We start from the raw sequence: 18,611 nt of genomic DNA, 5'->3' as shown, positions 1-18,611 counted from the left end.
CAGCGTCGGCGTGGGCAGGAAAGAGCAGACAAACCCAGAGAGAGATTTGCACCGGCAGGCTGCCAGGTACATTATACAGTGCGGGCTATTTGGACATGGGGGAGCAGGTTCCCAGCCAGCTGGGGCTGTGACCCAAGCTCAGGGTCCGCCAGCCAAAGTTTCCCCCGTAGAGACACCCCTCAGAAGGTCTCAGCGGGTGCCCCAGCCTAAGAAAGCATGGTCACCCACTTTACAGTGGAGTAGGGCGGTTTCCCGAGCCAGGGAAAAGCCAGAGAACAGAGGCCCCCACTCAACAGCCATAAGCTGCGGGGGACCAGAGACAGGAGGCAGACCAGCTTCGCTGCAGCCAGCAGCAATCTGCGACAGTGATAGAGATTAGACTGGCCATCCGGAGACGGGCGGCATTTGTATTATAGCTATGTGTGTGAATATAGCTTGCTTTAAGGTGTATTTTAAGTTTTGTTAATTTAACTAGTTTATTAGGTATGTTTAAAGAGTTTGGGCTAGATTTTCAGTATAGACAGTTTTGGGGCGCTAACCTTAGCGCCCGCCCGAAGTTAGCGCCCGCCCCAAAGTAGCGCCCCGTTGCCAGAAATTCAGTGGCTTCGCCCTAAGAGGTTGGTGGAGCGCTAAAAGAGGCGTTCCACTACTATCTTTAGGCGCTAAGCCGGCGGTGCAGAGCGCAACGCCCGATCTCGGGCGCAGCGCACGGCAGACACTCTGGTGCCACTGAGCTCTTAAAGGGGAAGGGTGCATGTGTTCTTCTCAAAAGCAGAGTGTGGGGAGGAGGAGGAGGAGGAGGAGGAGGAGGAGGAGGAGGAGGAGGAGGTGGTGGTGGTGGTGCCCGGAAACATAAATACACCGTTCACAACAACACACTGGATCCTTCCACACAACACATGCAGACTGCCGTTTATAGTGCATGAGGAGTGCCCTTTAATTTGCGCTCCCCAGGGTCTGTTGCGTTCCATTTTACAAACGCTCTGGACGCCAGCCGCACAATGGGGCGGTCCGACTGAAGTTTGGATTCGGGGCGGCCAAAGGGCGTTGCACGAGGATGTGATGTCATTTTCTGCGCGCGCATCCGGGCGGCCGCTAAACTTTGCACCGGCGCTAACGGGCAACTTAATTTGGGGCGGGGCGCAAACTGCGCTGCGCCCGGGCGCTACACGCATAGCGCCCGAAAATCACTTCTCTTAAGGCGCTAACTGCTGGCGCAAGCAACTGAAAATCTAGCCCTTTAAGTTTACATGTGTGCTGAATGTTTGTATTTTGGTCCGAGGTCGAGGGACCCGACCATGTCTCTACCTAAGGCAGCAGGTCAGTGAGACCTGGCTGCATGTCCCTTTTAAGTTTTTGCAGGAGATGGGAAAATGAAGCAGCCGTGTTCGCCCAGCCCGAGCTGGACATCGAATGAAGATACGGAATGTTGGGGATCACCTCGCCACTGGACGAATCCAGGAGACCCCGCAGCGATCTTCGGGAAAAACCGGACAGAGTCCGGAGGAACTTGCCTACTCCTCCTACGGGGAGGAGATGGCCCCAGCTGGGTGGGGCATGGCCCCCAACCCAGCACTATTCTGACCGAAGTTCACTTGCGGGAGACCTCGCTGTCGAGGAGTCACGATGGGGAAGCGCGGGCGCCTGTTCATAGGGACGCGTTCCTCGGGGGTGGGTGGTGATGGCCCGGGAAAGATCGTATAGAGGAGGGGGAGACCCAAGAGTCGCGTGGGTGCGGTCGGGGGAGGAAGGAACTCACCCGGGGGCCCACGAGCAAAGAGGATAAGTGTGGCTGGGAAGGATGAGTGGGTGGCCGGATCAGTGTGGGGCCAGAGAGTGCCGCCACACAGGCACCCATCATTTTCTGCAGCCAGTCGAGGGAAGACGGGAGGGGGAGGGACTGGGAGTCATGAGATCCCATACTCCCCGGTCTCGGTCTGTGCCAAGGTAAATTTTAAACGTGAGGGGTACCCCGCCTCCACAAAAGGACAAGGGAACGGCTCGGGGCTGGCGGAACAGGCTGGTCGGTAAATCCATTCTGCCTGTTTTAAAGTTTAAGCTGATCATAGGGGGGTGGAAGGTACTTTTACTACCCGAGTGGGAGGAGCAATACCCACTCGAATTTCGCGACCCACCATCGGCCCGTGATGATCGGGGTTCATAAGCATGTTGTTTAATGACTTTTTGTATTTTGTGTTGCAGCCCCAAGTTGAGCAGAGGCGTGAGGTCCTCTCCGTGCTTGGGACCAGTTTGTGACAACTCCAAGTTGAGCAGAGGCGTAGGACCCTCTCCGTGCTTGCGATAATTTTTGAGTACATTGTGTAACTAAGATTGCAACATTTTGTAATAACTTATGATGCAAAAAAAAAAGGTGATTGTAAATTTGGTTTACACTGTATAATTTTACAAGCGTGTAGGGGTATGAGACCCCTTAGTGAAAACAGAAGTATCCACAAGATGCCTACCGTACCATGGTTTTTTTCTTGAATTTAAGGGGAATAGACGGGACGGGGATCAGTGGCAGATAGCTATTAGGTAAATACAGGAGATGGTTGTTTGTGGGGGGTCAGAAATTATTGCTCATTTCTTCAAGAGGATACTACAAGCAAGCTGGAAGTATCCAAGGGCGGACTGTAAGAATTCGCAATAATTTACAGTTCTGAAGATTCATGTTTTTTGATTAAAGTATCCCTGGGCAATGTGCTTTTTAAATTTCCAGGGATAAAATGGCTGTCACCACATGGCCGAAGACAAGGACAATGCTTTGTTTCCAAAGCAACTGAATGCTATTAGCATTTGTTTAGATACACCTGAAACTGCAGAAGAGACGTTTGCACCTTGAATGGGAAGCGTTAACTTTAAATGGGTTTCCAATAACCCAGTACTGGACTATAGAGCAGATGTATCTTCCTTTTGTTTCAGCAAAGGGAGCTCTGAAAATCACATTAACTCAATCTAACCACTTTGAGTTAGCCTATCACAGCTTTGGGGTTAATTTTGCACACAGCCCTTGCAAGGCACGGATGTGAGGGGCTCACCAGGTATAAAAAAAGGGCTGGGCAGCCAGCTCGCTCTCTTGGCTCTTGGCTCTTGGCTCTTGACTCTTGACTTCCTGGGACGATAAGGTGAGCTCTCTCTCTCTCTCTCTCTCTCTCTTTGCTGGACCATGTGAGCAGAGATTTTCTGACTCTCAACAAGGCAACCTAGCAGGAGTTAAGGGGGGATGGTGATTTAAGGGAATTGCTAAGATTGTTTAAACAACATTGTAGCCATTGTACCCCTCGTTTTTGCCGTGTGTACCCCCTTGATATATAGTTTTACAATTTTACTGTGTTCGTGTGGGATAGTTTGATATTGTGATTGTAGTTTCTTTTAGTTAATAAAGCTTGATAATTTTCTCTCATCCAAACCACGTTTTCCATTTTAATATCATTAATTATAAGTTCCTCCACTCAGAACTAAAGGAGGGGTAGCGAAATTGGTTTAGAGTGCAGCAGCAAAAAGACTGCTGGCCAGGTGGATTACCTTAAACCAGTTTAAACGAAGCCCCCGAAATCCTTACATGGAGTAAAAGGTAAAGTAATAAAAAGGGCAAAAGCAGGAACTAAGTGTCACAAAACATCTTTGAAAGTTCTCTATCTGAATGCACGTAGCATTCGTAACAAAATAGACAAGTTAATGGCACAAATAACTACATATGGGTATGATCTTGTGGCCATTACAGAAACATGGCTGCAGGGTGACAATGCTGGGAATTAAACATACCAGGTTATTTAACGATCAGGAAGGACAGGCAGGAAGGAAGGGGAGGTGGGGTGGCTATGTTAATAAAGGAAGGAATCACTGTAATACAGAGAAATGATATTGGGTCAAAAGATCAGGATAATGAAACAGTTTGGGTGGAGGTAAGGAATAATAAGGGGGAAAAAACACTAGTGCGCGTAGTCTATAGGCCTCCGGACAGTGGCAACTCTGTTGGACGGAGTATCAATCAGGAAATAGTTGAGGCTTGTAATAAGGGAACATCTATAATTATGGGGGATTTTAACTATCATATTAATTGGACAAATCAAATTGGGCAGGGCTGCCTTGAGGATGAGTTCATTGAGTGTATTAGGGATGGGTTTCTTGAGCAGTATGTAACTGAACCGACCAGGGGGCAAGTAACCTTAGATCTGGTCCTGTGTAACGAGACAGGATTAATTAAAAATGTCCTAGTAAAGGATCCCCTTGGAATGAGTGACCATAACATGGTTGAATTCCATATTCAATTAGAGGGTGAGAAGGTTGGATCTCAAACAAGCGTGCTAAGCTTGAATAAAGGAGACTATGAAGGTATGAGAGCGGAATTGAGTAGAGTGGATTGGGAAAATAGATTAAAGGGTAAGACGATACATGATCAGTGGTGTACATTTAAGGAGTTATTTTACAACTTCCAAAAAATATATATACCACTGAGAAGAAAAGGGTGTAAAAGAAAAGAAAGCCATCCATGGCTAAGTAAAGAAATTAAGGATAGTATTCGACTAAAAACAAGGGCATATAAGGTAGCCAAATCTAGTGGGAGGATAGAGGATTGGGAAAACTTTAAAAGACAGCAAAAAATAACAAAAAGATTGATTAAGAAAGGGAAGATAGATTATGAAAGTAAATTAGCAAAAAATATAAAAACAGATAGTAAGAGTTTTTATAGTTATATAAAAAGAAAAAGGGTGGCTAAAGTAAATGTTGGTCCCTTAGAGGATGAGACCGGGAAATTAATGGTGGGAAATATGGAGATGGCAAAAACACTGAATGAATATTTTGTATCAGTCTTTAGAGTAGAAGACACTAAGAATATCCCAACACTGGACAAACAGGGGGCTAAAGGGGGGGAGGAGCTAAACACGATCAAAATCACTAAGGAAGTGGTACTCGGTAAAATAATGGGACTCAAGGCGGATAAATCACCTGGACCTGATGGCTTACATCCTAGGGCCTTGAGGGAAGTGGCGGTAGGGATTGTGGATGCATTGGTAATAATTTTCCAAAACTCCCTGGACTCGGCAAAGGTCCCGGCAGACTGGAAAACTGCTAATGTAACACCCTTATTTAAAAAGGGCAGTAGACAGAAGGCTGGAAACTATAGACCTATAGCCTAACATCTGTGGCAGGTAAAATTTTGGAGTCCATTATTAAGGAGACAGTAACAGGACATTTGGATAATCATAATTTAATAGGACAAAGTCAGCATGGTTTTATGAAGGGGAAGTCATGTTTGACAAATTTGCTGGAGTTCTTTGAGGAAGTAACATATAGGGTGGATAAAGGGGAACCAGTGGACGTAGTGTATTTAGACTTCCAAAAGGCATTTGACAAGGTGCCACACAGAAGATTATTGCTTAAGATAAAAAATCACGGGATTGGGGGTTATATTCTGGCATGGATAGAGGATTGGCTATCTAACAGAAGGCAGAGAGTTGGGATAAACGGTTCATTCTCAGACTGGCAATCACTAACTGGTGGTGTTCCGCAGGGTTCAGTGCTGGGTCCCCAACTCTTTACAATCTATATTAACGATTTGGAGGAGGGGACCGAGTGTAACATATCAAAGTTTGCAGATGATACTAAGATGGGAGGGAAAGTAGTGAGTGAGGAGGACATAAAAAACCTGCAAGGGGACATAGACAGGCTAAGTAAGTGGGTAGAGATTTGGCAGATGGAATACAATACAGGAAAGTGTGAGGTTATGCACTTTGGCAGGAAAAATCATAGAGCAAGTTATTATCTTAATGGCAAGAAACTGGAAAGTACTGAAGTACAAAGGGATCTGGGGGTCCTGGTGCACGAAACTCAAAAGTTAGTATGCAGGTGCAGCAAGTGGTTAAGAAGGCCAATGGAATGTTGGCTTTCATTGCTAGGGGGATAGAATATAAAAATAGGGAGGTATTGCTTCAGTTGTACAAGGTATTGGTGAGACCGCACCTGGAATACTGCGTACAGTTTTTGTGTCCATACTTAAGAAAGGACATACTTGCACTCGAGTCAGTACAAAGAAGGTTCACTCGGTTAATCCCGGGGATGAGGGGATGGACATATGAGGAGAGGTTGAGTAGATTGGGACTCTACTCATTGGAGTTCAGAAGAATGAAAGGCGATCTTATTGAAACATATAAGATTGTGAAGGGGTTGGATCGGGTGGATGCGGGGAGGATGTTCCCGATGATGGGTGAAACTAGAACTAGGGGCATAGTCTTAGAATAAGGGGCTGCTCTTTCAAAACTGAGATGAGGAGGAACTACTTCACTCAGAGGGTGGTAGGTCCATGGAATATGCTGCCCCAAAAAGCTGTAGAAGCTACATCATTACATAAATTTAAAACAGAAATAGACAGTTTCCTAGAAGTAAAGGGAATTAAGGGTTATGGGGAGTGGGCAGGAATTTGGACATGAGTCTAGGTTCGGATCGGTCATGGTCCTGTGGGTAGCGGAGCGGGCCCAGGGGCCGTGTAGCCTGATCCTGCTCCTATTTCGTGTGTCTAATTCTGTTAGATTCAGGAGATGGTTCTGTGATAGTGGATTGGCGGTTAGGATCAGATCAGCCATGATCTTATTGAATGGCGGAGCAGGCTCGAGGGACCGATTGGCCTACTCCTGCTCCTATTTCTTATGTTCTTATGAGACCTTTATGGGTGTTGATCGTAAGGTAATGTTTCGAAGCTTCTTCTACCTCCATCTGCAAGTACGCCTGGGCTAGATCAATTTTGGTGAAGCGTTTACCACCAGATAGCGAGGCGAAAATATCCTCAATTCGTGGAAGCGGATATTGCACCGTGTGAAGGACTGGGTTCACTGTCACCTTAAAATCCCCACAGATGCGGACCTTCTTTGGTTCCCCAGGCGTATTACTCAACGATCTCTTCATTACAGGGACGATGGGTGTAGCCCACTCGCTCCAGTCCACTTTGGACGGTACTCCTGAACATTCCAACCCTTCCAGCTCTGCTTCAACCGCTGGTCTGATCGCATAAGGCACTGGTCTGGCCTTGAGAAACTTTGGGCTTGCATTATCCTCTATTTTAATTGTTGCTGTTATTCCTTTTAGTGTTCCTAGTCCCTCCTGGAACACTTCATTTGTGTCAGTTAGCATTTTTGACAGTCGTCCATGTTGTGTATGTAACCGTTTACCTTTAAGGGAACTATAGAATGTAACCGTTCGCCTTTAAGAGCACTACTTTAGGGTGGCACTATCTATTGGCTCATGTATACTGTAATACCGATAGTGACCACACCAGTATATAAGGGTTGTGATACGTTAACTAGGGCAGAATCGCCCGAGCCTCTGAATAGTAAAGACGTGTTTTATTTTGTTAACAGTGGAGTCTGTGATTATTTATAATACAACCCACAGACTTAACATTGGCGACGAGTCAGGATTCGAACCCTGCGGCAGTTGTTCCACGGCGGCTTCGTCCGAAGACAGGACGTTGAAGAGAGGTTTCAATCCTCACCAGTCTGGAACCGACAGGCTGGAAGCGACAGGCATTAGGACCCTGAAGCCTCCATAACCTCGTGGGTAAGCCGCAGCGTTGGCTGCAAAGACAGGGCGATCGCAATCCCTGATAAGAGCCGCGGTGAAACGCGCGAGCGGGTAAGCCAGAGCCCGGGAGGGAGCGAGCAAGAGCCGCGCGAGCGGGTGAGCCAGAGGCCGGGGGCCGCTTTCAAGTGCGAGGCGCAGCCGGGCCATCGATCGCATCCGCTGATAAGGCCCGCACTCGGCCTGAAAGTCAGCGTCGGGGAACGGGTGATAACCGCCATTGAAGTGGGCGGAGAGCGCCGAGAAGCGCGGGAAAACCGCCATCGAAGTGGGCGGGGAGAGCGAGAAGCGCGGGAAAGCCGCCATTTTTCGCGGGGAAACCGCTGAAGAAGAAGGAAGAAGCGGGGAACCGCCATCTTGGAAATTATTAAGAATTTCAGGAAAGTAATAAGATTTTTCAGAAAGGCTGGTGTGTTCTCAAGAAGAGAGGGAATATAAGTATAAGTACAGCAATACTTGTGGTGTTCTCAAGAAGAGAGAAGAAAATTAATAATAAGTAAAGTAATACTTGTACTGTACTCGAAAAGAGAAGAAGATGCCTAAGCGAGGAAATATTAATGATTTTAATGCTGAAATAGAAGACAGGGCCACGTATGGGGAACGCATAGGAATATATTGCGTAGCCATATACGACAAGGCAATAACTTTGTTAAATTCGATGGGAGCAAAAACATACGGGCTTTTGAAACATCTAATAGCACCAGTTAAACCAGTGGACCAGACCTTCGAAGAGATCGTAACAGTGCTGAAGGATCACATGAACCCCACACCGTTGATGCTGGCTGAACGATTTAAATTTTACGCCAGAACCCAGAGGCAAGATGAAAGTAATGCGGAATACTTAGTCGAACTGCGTAAGCTAGCGAAATACTGCCAGTTTGGAGGGAATGTGACAGAGGCGCTGCGGGACAAGTTCGTATGCGGCTTGGCCAAAGAAGGAACGCAGAAGCGACTTCTGGAAGAAAACGACCTCACACTGGACAGGGCTGTCCTCATAGCTTCATCGCACGAAGCCGCAGCGAAAGGGACGGCGGAAATGCAGCTAAAGGCGGCGGCACTCGGGGTGGATCAAATTACAGCAAACACTTCCAAATGCTACCGTTGTGGAAAGACAACGCACGACCAGAATCAGTGCTGGTTTAAGAATCAAGAGTGCAGGAAATGTGGCAAACTGGGTCACATCGCGAAGGTATGCAGGTCCGGAAAGAAGACCAACAAGCAAAGGAAGCCACCACCACAAGGAAAGTACAACAAGGTGCATCAGGTGGCTGAAAAGAGTTCAGACGAACAAAATTCAGACTCAGACCCAAACAGCCAGGAGTTGGATAGTCTGAGAATCCACAATGTGGGTAAAGTAACTGATCTACAGACGATCTGGGTCACACTAAAAATAGCTGGAGTCCAAGTACGAATGGAGCTGGACACGGGATCAGCTGTATCAGTCATCAACCAAAAGGACTACCACCGACTATTCTCTCACATACCCTTAAGAAATACCAAGTTCGTATTACAGACATACACGGGGCATCGCGTATACCCCATGGGGAAAATAAGAGTCAAGGTGAGAGATAGGGGTAAAGTACACCCAAGAATGAATTTGTACGTACTACCTGAGGGAGGACCACCACTTCTAGGACGGGAGTGGATCAAGAAAATAGACATGGAATGGCACTACCGACAAGCAATGACGAGTGAGGACTCGGTGCAGACAAGCAGCTCAGACTCTGAGCCGGAAGACGATAAGTCCAGCTTATGTATGAAAAACAAGGTTAACATTAACTCACAGACTAAGGTTGGAAAATCGATGGCGTGCATAAAGACAGAGAATTCTGAGTCTGTTCAAGCTACAGACATATGCATTACGGAGGAACACCGGGCTCGAACTCAACGCTATTTCAAAGTACAACAACAATTAGAACAATTAAGTTACCGCCTCGTACAAGAGATGAAAACAATGAAAAAGTTCTATGACACCGAATGGGAGAGTCTGGAAAGACAACAGAACCTACTGGCTCAAGCAGAGAGCGACCATAGAGCCATCGTGACCAATTACCGATCACATCTCCCTGATGATGTTCAGGGGTTAGAATATTTGCATGATCTAGAGATACAGCAGAAGGGCAAATCACGCTGCACTGAGGATTTTGTTCTGCAATTAGAGACGGAGCTAGTGCAGGCAAAGTTAAGAGAAGTTGAATCACAGGGTGCTCTTAAGGAGATGCAGAAACAAATCTTGGACATGGAAAAGAGAAACGCTTCTTTACCTGATGAGAATAATGTGGCCATGTTGCAAGAGGAGCTTATAGGGGCGAAACTGAAAGAAGCTAAGCAAAGGATGTTGGAACTTGAAACGCAGAACCAAATCAGCGGTAATCAGCTATGTCAAGCAGAGAAGGAGTGCAATGGTCTACATGAGAAGGTGCAATATCTCTCAGCCCAAAATAAGGGACTACTCACTCAGTTAAATGAAAGTAAACGGGAAATGGCTGAGATGGACTGCAAGAATAAAGAAGAGTTGATGGCAGTGAGACTTCGAGAGGCAGATAGCATAGCAGCCTTGGCTGAACTCCAACAGGAAATTGCGAAAGAAACAAATGAAGAGGAATCTTCAGGAAGCCAGGATTTTATTCCAGTTCTTCTCTACGACTCCTTACAAGCAGAGTGCGAGAAGTTGAAAAAACAGTATGAACAGGCCCAGACTACAATTCTGGAGGGGGTTAACTCAGCAACCTCCGAAAAGCTAGTTTCGTTGGAAGTATATGAGCAACTAAAGGTTGAACATGAGCAAGAAGTCCAAAGGCTGCAGGAAATTCTTGAGGAGCTCAGGGCCAAGACAGACTCATCGGTAGAAGTTCCATACATAGATGAGGATGTAGAGGTGAAAGACATGGCAGAACTCATAAAAATATGGAAGGAAGCCCAAGACAAATATGAGGCAGCAATTACCGAGGTTGACCGACTTGAAGAACAGTTTCAACTGGGAATGGGCCCTGAACATGAGCTAGAGAGCATCGAGGCGCAACTTCTCCAAGCACTGGAAGCCAAAGTACAAGAGGAAGAGAAGATGAAAGCATTGGAGAAAATGATGGATGAAATGGAGGAGTACGCTGAATTACGTCCAGGGGAACAGGAGAATGGGGAAACAGCTACTTCAGTAGAAGGATTAAATAGCCTGATAACGAAATCCCTGAAGGAAGGGAAAGGATTGAACGCACAAATGAGGCCAGGAGGGAAGGAAGGGCAGACATCCGAGGAAGAGCAGGATGAATATGATTGCTTGAAGAAGGGTTTTGACCTGTTGAGTGACACCGAATGTTATGAGGATGTGGTCTGCCCAAATTGTGATGGGAACTCCCAAAGTGCTGAAATCCTGAGGAAGCACTTAAGGTCTAAGGAACATAGAGAGTTGGTGGCGCTACAGATGGCAGCCGGGAAAAGAGCTCGGAGAGTTTCAAAAAGGCAGAAAAGAAAAAGAAGAAGCAGAAAATAATAACTGTTTAAAATATTATTACTTCTACTACCTCAGTCCGAACACTACGAAAGGTGCTAAATTTGTAAAAAAAATCCAGGGACATTATCAAGACAGCCAGTGGGTTGTATAAGTCCGCACTGCTGGTTCAACAGGACGAAAGTACAAGCTGTTAAAAAAAAAAAAAAAAAAGGCTATGGAGGATGCTGTCTGGAACGAATTAATACCAGAGACTGAATTTATGAACTGTTCCCACAGAGACTGAACCTGTAAACTGATTCCACTGAGAGTATGTTTGTAAACTGTTATATGACGTTGACTCCATTGAGAGTATATCTGTAAATTGTTATATGACGTTGACTCCATCGAGAGTATATCTGCAAACTGTTTATATAAAGTTGAAGATTGTATGTTTAACGGGATTCTGTAAGTAATAAGCTAGGAAGGGAGGAGTGTTGTGTATGTAACCGTTTACCTTTAAGGGAACTATAGAATGTAACCGTTCGCCTTTAAGAGCACTACTTTAGGGTGGCACTATCTATTGGCTCATGTATACTGTAATACCGATAGTGACCACACCAGTATATAAGGGTTGTGATACGTTAACTAGGGCAGAATCGCCCGAGCCTCTGAATAGTAAAGACGTGTTTTATTTTGTTAACAGTGGAGTCTGTGATTATTTATAATACAACCCACAGACTTAACAGTCCAGGTGTGACGTCGTCATCCTTTTTGGCCTCCACCTTCATTGCCTGTATGGAAAGCCAATCTAAATATATCTTCCGGATCCACTCACGTCCTAGCAGTGGTGGTCCTCCATTTGGCAATACATATATATCCATTTTAGTTATTTCCTGACCTTAATATGTCACTTTCACCCTTACTTTTCCTTTGGGGTAGACTTTTTGCCCCGTATACATCTTCAAGACAATCTCTGTAGCTTTCAAGGGTATGTGTGAAAATAGCCGTTTGTAGTCTCTTTGATTTATGACTGTTAGAGCTGACCCTGTGTCCAATTCCATTTCCACTTGGACTCCGTCTATCTTGAGTGTAACCCAGATAGTCTGGTGATCCTCTATTTCGGTTACATTATGTAGTTTCAGACAACCCAGCTCCTTGCTTCCGGAGTCTGTGTCACTTTTCTGTTTGTCTGAACCACTGTCCATCACCTGGTGTACCTTTTTGTACTTCTCCTGTGGAGATTTCTTACTGTTGGTTTTCTTCCCAGACCTGCAGACCCTTGCTATGTGTCCTGCTTTCCCACACTGTCTGCACACTTGGTCCTTGAACCAACAATCTTTCTGGTCATGTGTTGTTCTGCCGCAGCGATAGCACTTCCCTGTTCCATAGGTCATTTCGTTGGTGCCGTATTCTTGCGGTCTCCGTTGTATCTCTGCAGCGCCCCTTGCGGCTGCTTCGTGTGATACTGCCATACTGAAAGCTTTGTCCAGCGTAAGGTCCTTTTCTGATAGAAGCCGTTTCTGGGTTCCTTCACTTTGTAGCCCACACACAAACTTGTCCCTTAACGTGTCTGCTAGTCCCGCTCCAAACTGGCAGTATTTCGATAGCTTGCGCAGTTCCGTTAGGTACTCAGCATTGCTTTCGTCTTTGTGTTGGTTCCTTTTATGGAACTTAAATCGTTCTGCTATCAGCAGCGGTGTGGGGCTTAAGTGGTCCTGTCGGATTTCTACTATGCTTCCAAAATCCTTGCTTACCGGTTTCTCTGGGGTTATTAGATTCCGCAGTAACCCATAAGTTTTTGCACCCATGGAATTTAACAGAACCAGTGCTTTATTAGCATCTGGCACTTCATTCGCCCTGCAGTACACCTCAATACGTTCCACATATGTCGCCCAATCTTCGACTTCATTGTCGAACGTAGAGATACTGCCACTCTTCGGCATCCTTGGTTGTGCATTATCTATCCCCAATGGCGCCTCCCGCGCTTCCCCTTCTTCTCCGCTGGCACAAAATATCGTCTCCTGCGCTTTCCTTCCTTCCCGCGCTCGCCCGTTTTCTCCGCTGCGGCTTCGCAAAATGGCGTCTCCCGTGCTCTTCCTTCTTCTCCGCGGCTCAATGGCGCCTCCCGCGCTCTCCCTGCTTCTCCACGGCTCAATGGCGTCTCCCCTTGCTTCGCCCCACGGACCCTGATCAGCCCGTGATCCCTGGCTGTGCTCTACGCATTCTTCTCTTGATATTTGTCGACGCCGCTCGGTCTAGAACCCGGCTGTTTCTTACCCTCTCTCTCTCCGGTTTTGCAGTATTTTTCCACGATGCCGCTCGGTGATCAACCCCCGGCTGCGCCCTGCTCTCTTCACGCTTTTTCTTACCCCGTTGATGCTGCCCGGCTCTCTCTCTCTGCCGTCGGTCGGCTCCAGCCGCCGCTGCTCGGGAAGGGTCTGCTCAGGACCTGTCGTCGGTCTCTTACTGCTCGTTGTGGCTGGGGAACCAAGCCCGGCTCTCCACAGCCTCCCCAGCGAAGTTGGATCTCTGCCTGACTGCTGGGCGGTTGCTCGCGGTCGACGCCCGTGTTCCTGGACTTGACTATTTAAAAAAAAAATTTTTTTTGTTTAATTTTGCAGGTAGATTCGCATCAACACTCGTCGCCACTGTTAGATCCGTGGTTCATTGGATAAAGAATTACACGGATGCTGTACATAAACAAACAACAGGTCTTTACTGGAGGAGGGTCATCTCTAGACTGGAGTGCAGAGGCATGCGCACAGCTTATATACCGGTGTGGTTACTGCCGGTACTACAGTATACAGGAGCTGTAAAAAGTAGTTCTGACTTAAAGCACATACACTACACTGAGGTACTGCACTGGGAGTATCAGCCTGAATGTTGTGCTCAGGTCCCTGGAGTGGGACTATGAACCTACAACCTCCTGACTCAGAGGCGAGAGTGCTACCCACTGAGCCGCGGGTGACACTGTGGATAGTGGAGTCCATCATCCAGTAGAGTTTGGGTGGGACCAGGAACTGTCAACGTTGAGGAGGGCTGGAAACTGACAGAATCGAGGAGGATTCCTGGGTCAGGAGTACAAGACAGTCCCAGTTCCCAACCTGAAGCCAGTTTTAAATGAAAAGTGCTCAGTAACATTGTTGCTGACCGCACACTTATTGTAACCATCACAGCTGTAAGAAATTAGAATGTTTAGAATCGGACAACATGGGTGTTGTATTTAGCTTTTCAAACACAAAGCTGAAATATAAGTAATATAATTAGCCCGCGCTGATTAACTGCAGAACTTTCAAAATTTAATTCCTTTGTCTTTTAAGAAACAAAAAACCTCAGAAATAAAACACGGAAAAAGAACATACTTTGCAATTATATGATTAAATCTCTGCTTGTTTCTCCAAATAGTGAACACATCTGCTCCCCCTCTGTTTGTCTCTGTCTCTTCCTCCCTCTCTTGCTCTGTCTTTTTCTGCCTGTCTGCCTCTTTTCCTAGCTCTGGTTGTCTCTCTGACTCTCTCTCTCTCTCTCCCTCATTGGGGGGAATTTTAATGTGGGTGAGCCCGTGGGTTCGGGTGTGGGTGGGGGGGTGAAACCTCAGAAAAATGCGAGCACGCCGGGAATCCGGTTCCAACCCACATTTAACTGCAGCGCGTTAGGTTGCGTGCGCACAAGCCCCTCGGGAGAGGCGGGTTGTCAATTTCAATTTGTTAATAGGTCAATTACAGCGATATTAACGTGGGTTTTGGAGTTTAACTTTGGCTCTATGGGTTTCCCGGACTTCCTGGAACTCGCCAGTGAAAGCAAGGCGAGAAGACAGTGGCAATTGAGGGGGCTGAAGCCATGACCGGGAAATATGCCAGTAAGTACTCAGTACTCACAGCTGCTTTCTTACCTGCTTGTGTGAAAAGGTTTGTTCAAAGTATTTGCACTGAAAGGTTGCTTTACATACTTTGGAGGTGTCATTTACACTTTGGAGGTTCGGAGGTCTGAGCTGCAACCGCTCACAACGCGTCGTGATCTTAAAATCTAGCCCGCTGTCTCTGCCTCTCTCTTTCTTTCTCTAACTCTGGTTGTCTGTCTCTCTCTCTCTCTTTCTCCCTCACTGTCTCTGCCTCTCTCTCTCTTTCCCTAGCTCTGTTGTCTCTCTGACTCTTTCTCTCTCTCTCTCTCTCTCGCTCTCTTTGCCTGACTCAAATGAAATATTGGGTAATACTTTTTAATTGTTAAAGCTTATCTGAACTTAGTGTTCGAAAATTCTCCAGATGGTTTTCAAAACATAAGGGAATATAGAAATACTGGGTTGGTTTTCCTGGCCATCTCTCACCTATTGTTTTGGCAGATTTGGAGTGGGTCAGGGTGAAGAATTGTTTGGGGACAGGCTCCACCATATTCTCACCTTGCTGCCTGTTCCATTTTCCACTCTCATGGTCCGATGGTGGACACTGTGCTTGCCGAGCAATCTCTCAGTCAACAGGACCAAAAGCTTGGCGGTAATTTAAAAAAAAAATGTTGTGGTCATTTCACAGGCAGCAGTGAAGCTGCCTGCATCCCTGATACCTATCTCTGTAACATCCTCCAGCCTTACAAACCTCTGAGATCTCTCCGCTGCTCCAATTCTGGCCTGTTGTCCATCCCCCACTCCCTTTGCTCCACCATTGACAGCCGTGCCTTCAGCTGGCTAGGCCCTAAGCTCTGGAACTCCCTCCCTAAACCTCTCCGCCTCTCCTTTGATGCTGCTTAAAACCTACCTCTTTGACCAAGCTTTTGGTCACCTGTCCTAATATCTCCTTATGTGGCTCAGTGTCAGATTTTGTCTGGTAACGCTTCTGTGAAGTGCCTTGGGATGTTTTACTATATTAAAGGTGTTATATAAATGCAAGTTGTTTTCGTATGTGGTATCAGAACTCAGCAAAGCTTCCACGCCCACTGCCATGGGATTATCTAGCTGAGACGGGGAGGCCACTTCCAAAATTCTATTGACCCCATAAACTGGATTTTTGGCCATGGTAGGAGTCACACCATACTGTGATGGGTGAAAGTTCACCTCTCCCCCACAAAAGTTGTGCCCCATGATTGAAGAGTGGAAAATCTAGGCCACTGTGGCATTTGCAAGTCCAGGCAGAAACCTACTAACATGTGCTGAAAAAACTCTGCCAGATCCAGAGTTCTTCCCAACCTAGAAAACATTCTGGGCTCCAAGAGTGAGATTATGAGGAGAAATTACATAAACTAGGCTTGTATTCACTGGAATATAGAAGGTGAAGGGGTGATTTGATTGAGGTTTTTAGGATTTTGAAAAAAATTAATAGGGTAGATAGATAAACTTTTTCCACTGGTGGGGGCAGTTTCGAACAAGGGGACCGAGTCTAAAAATCAGAGTCAGGCCATTCAGAAGAGACGTTAGGAAGCACTTCTTCACACAAAGAGTGCTAGAAGTGTGGAACTCTTTCCCACAAAAAACAGTAGATGCTAGCTCAATTAATAATTTTAAATCTGAGAGTGATAGATTTTTGCTAGCCGAGGGTATTAAGGGATGTGGAGCCAAGTCGGGTGGATGAAGTTCAGATACAGATCAGCCATAATCCCACTGAATGGTGGAACAGGCTGAAGGGGTTGAATGGCCTCCTCCTGTTTCTATGTTCCTAACCCATCCCATGAGTGTCTCCTGGACTGCTGAGAGATGAAAGAAGAGAGCGAAAGAATAGGAGGTAAAGCAAGAGAGTGAAAGTGAGAATAATGGAGAGCAGTGAAGGTGCTCAGCAGAGAAGTCTAGCCATGGAAGGAGATGGCATGTAGGAGCGGGAGGGAGGAAGTGAAAATAAGGAAGTTATGCCTGAAATATTATTGCAGCTTGGAAGACCCCAAAACACCTTCAGCAACACTTCCTCCACCACCATTAATGTCATCATTTCATAGAATCATTCAGCACAGAAGGAGGCCATTCAGCCCATCGTGCCTGTGCCGGCTCTTTGAAAGAGCTATCCAATTAGTCCCACTCCCCTGCCCTTTCCCCACAGCCCTGTAAATTTTTATCCCTTTAGGTATTTATCCAATTCCCTTATAATTGTAAAATTCTAAATATTATTTACTGCAATCCCAGTATTTTCTTTAAATTGGTAGTTGTGATTTTGTCTGACTATTTGTATAATGAAGCATCTTCGCATTTGCTACAATTAAATGGGGAACCTATAGGAAAGAGAACACATTTGTAAAGTACTCACAAAAGTTGTTTGTGAATAAGGGAAATTAATTGTAAATATGATATTTTGCAAGTCTCTTATTTTTTTGGTCTAATCTTATGACCACATTATTTAGCTACTGTGTTCCATATTGCTGTCTTTCCAAAGCAAAATTCAGTTAAAGATTTTAGGGGTTCCTTGAATACTGCAGTCCAAATCCACTATTATATTCCACCCACCAGTTGGATGCCGGAAACCAGCAACAGTGAGCTATACTCAGCTCTGTACTGCTCAATTCAGGGAAGGCAGATCCATGCACATACATGTTTTACACGCGCAGGACAGCTCTGTCCAAACCAGTATCTGAATGTCAAGTGAAACTTTAAATCTTTCTATCTCAGACATGACTGACCTATCAGCTTGTTAACTGAGGTTAAAGACTTTTAAAATGATCCAGTGCGCCACCTGTTTAAATTAAAATAAAATTACGTTTAAGCTGCCAATTTTAGAAGATTTGGCATTTTAACAAAACTAAGATTCCATTTCAGATCTTCAAACCAAAATGTTAACCACTGGCACCACTTTCTAGTCTCTCTTCTCTCTTTCTCTCATTAAATTTTATTTAAAATATTTTGTGGTATGATGTGACTACATGAACTAATAGCAAGTCAGAAATAGAAAAAAAATCTGTTTCGAAATGATCTTAATGTGCAAAGTAAGTTCTGTAACTATATCTATAAAGATTAGGTGATTTTAATCAGTTTGTTACATTTTGTGCGTAATTTAATTTCTCTGCTGGTTCTGTCTGACTCAAAGATGAAATGAGTGTGTTGCAAAGCAGGGAATTTGCTTTCTGTGCTTTTGTGATAATTCTGAATTAAGTTCTGTTCCCAGTTACCTTTATGTGTTTACTATCAGAGTGTATGTGTGAAAGATATGCTACAGCTACTGGTAGAAGTTATACTATAGCTATACAAAGCCCTGGTTAGACCACACCTGATGTACTCTGAGCAGTTCTGGGCACCAGACCTTAGGAAGGATATATTGGCCTTGGAGAAAGTACAACGTAAATTTACCAGAAAGATACCCGGACTCCAGGGTTAAATTACAAGGAGAGATTACACAAACGAGGGTTGTATTCCCTGGAATTTAGAGGGTCAAGGGGTGATTTGATCAAAGTTTTCAGATATTAAGGGGAACTGATAGGATAGATAGAGAGAAACTATTTCTGCTGGTTGAGGAGTCTAGGACTAGGGGACATAGTCTAAAAATTAGAGCCCAGCCTTTCAGGAGTGAAGTTAGGAAACACTTCTACACGCAAAGGGTGGTAGAAGTTTGGAACTCTCTTCTGCCAACAGCAATTGATGCTAGGTCAATTGTTAATTTTAAATCTGAGATTGATAGACTTTGGTTAACCAGAGGTATTA

The sequence above is a fragment of the Somniosus microcephalus genome, chromosome 1, assembly GCF_052327205.1.
Source record: "Somniosus microcephalus isolate GS21.2 chromosome 1, FLI_Smic_1.0, whole genome shotgun sequence".
Taxonomy (NCBI): Eukaryota; Metazoa; Chordata; class Chondrichthyes; order Squaliformes; family Somniosidae; genus Somniosus; species Somniosus microcephalus.
The sequence above is the reverse complement of the archived record's forward strand: the minus strand, read 5'-3'. Positions refer to the sequence as shown.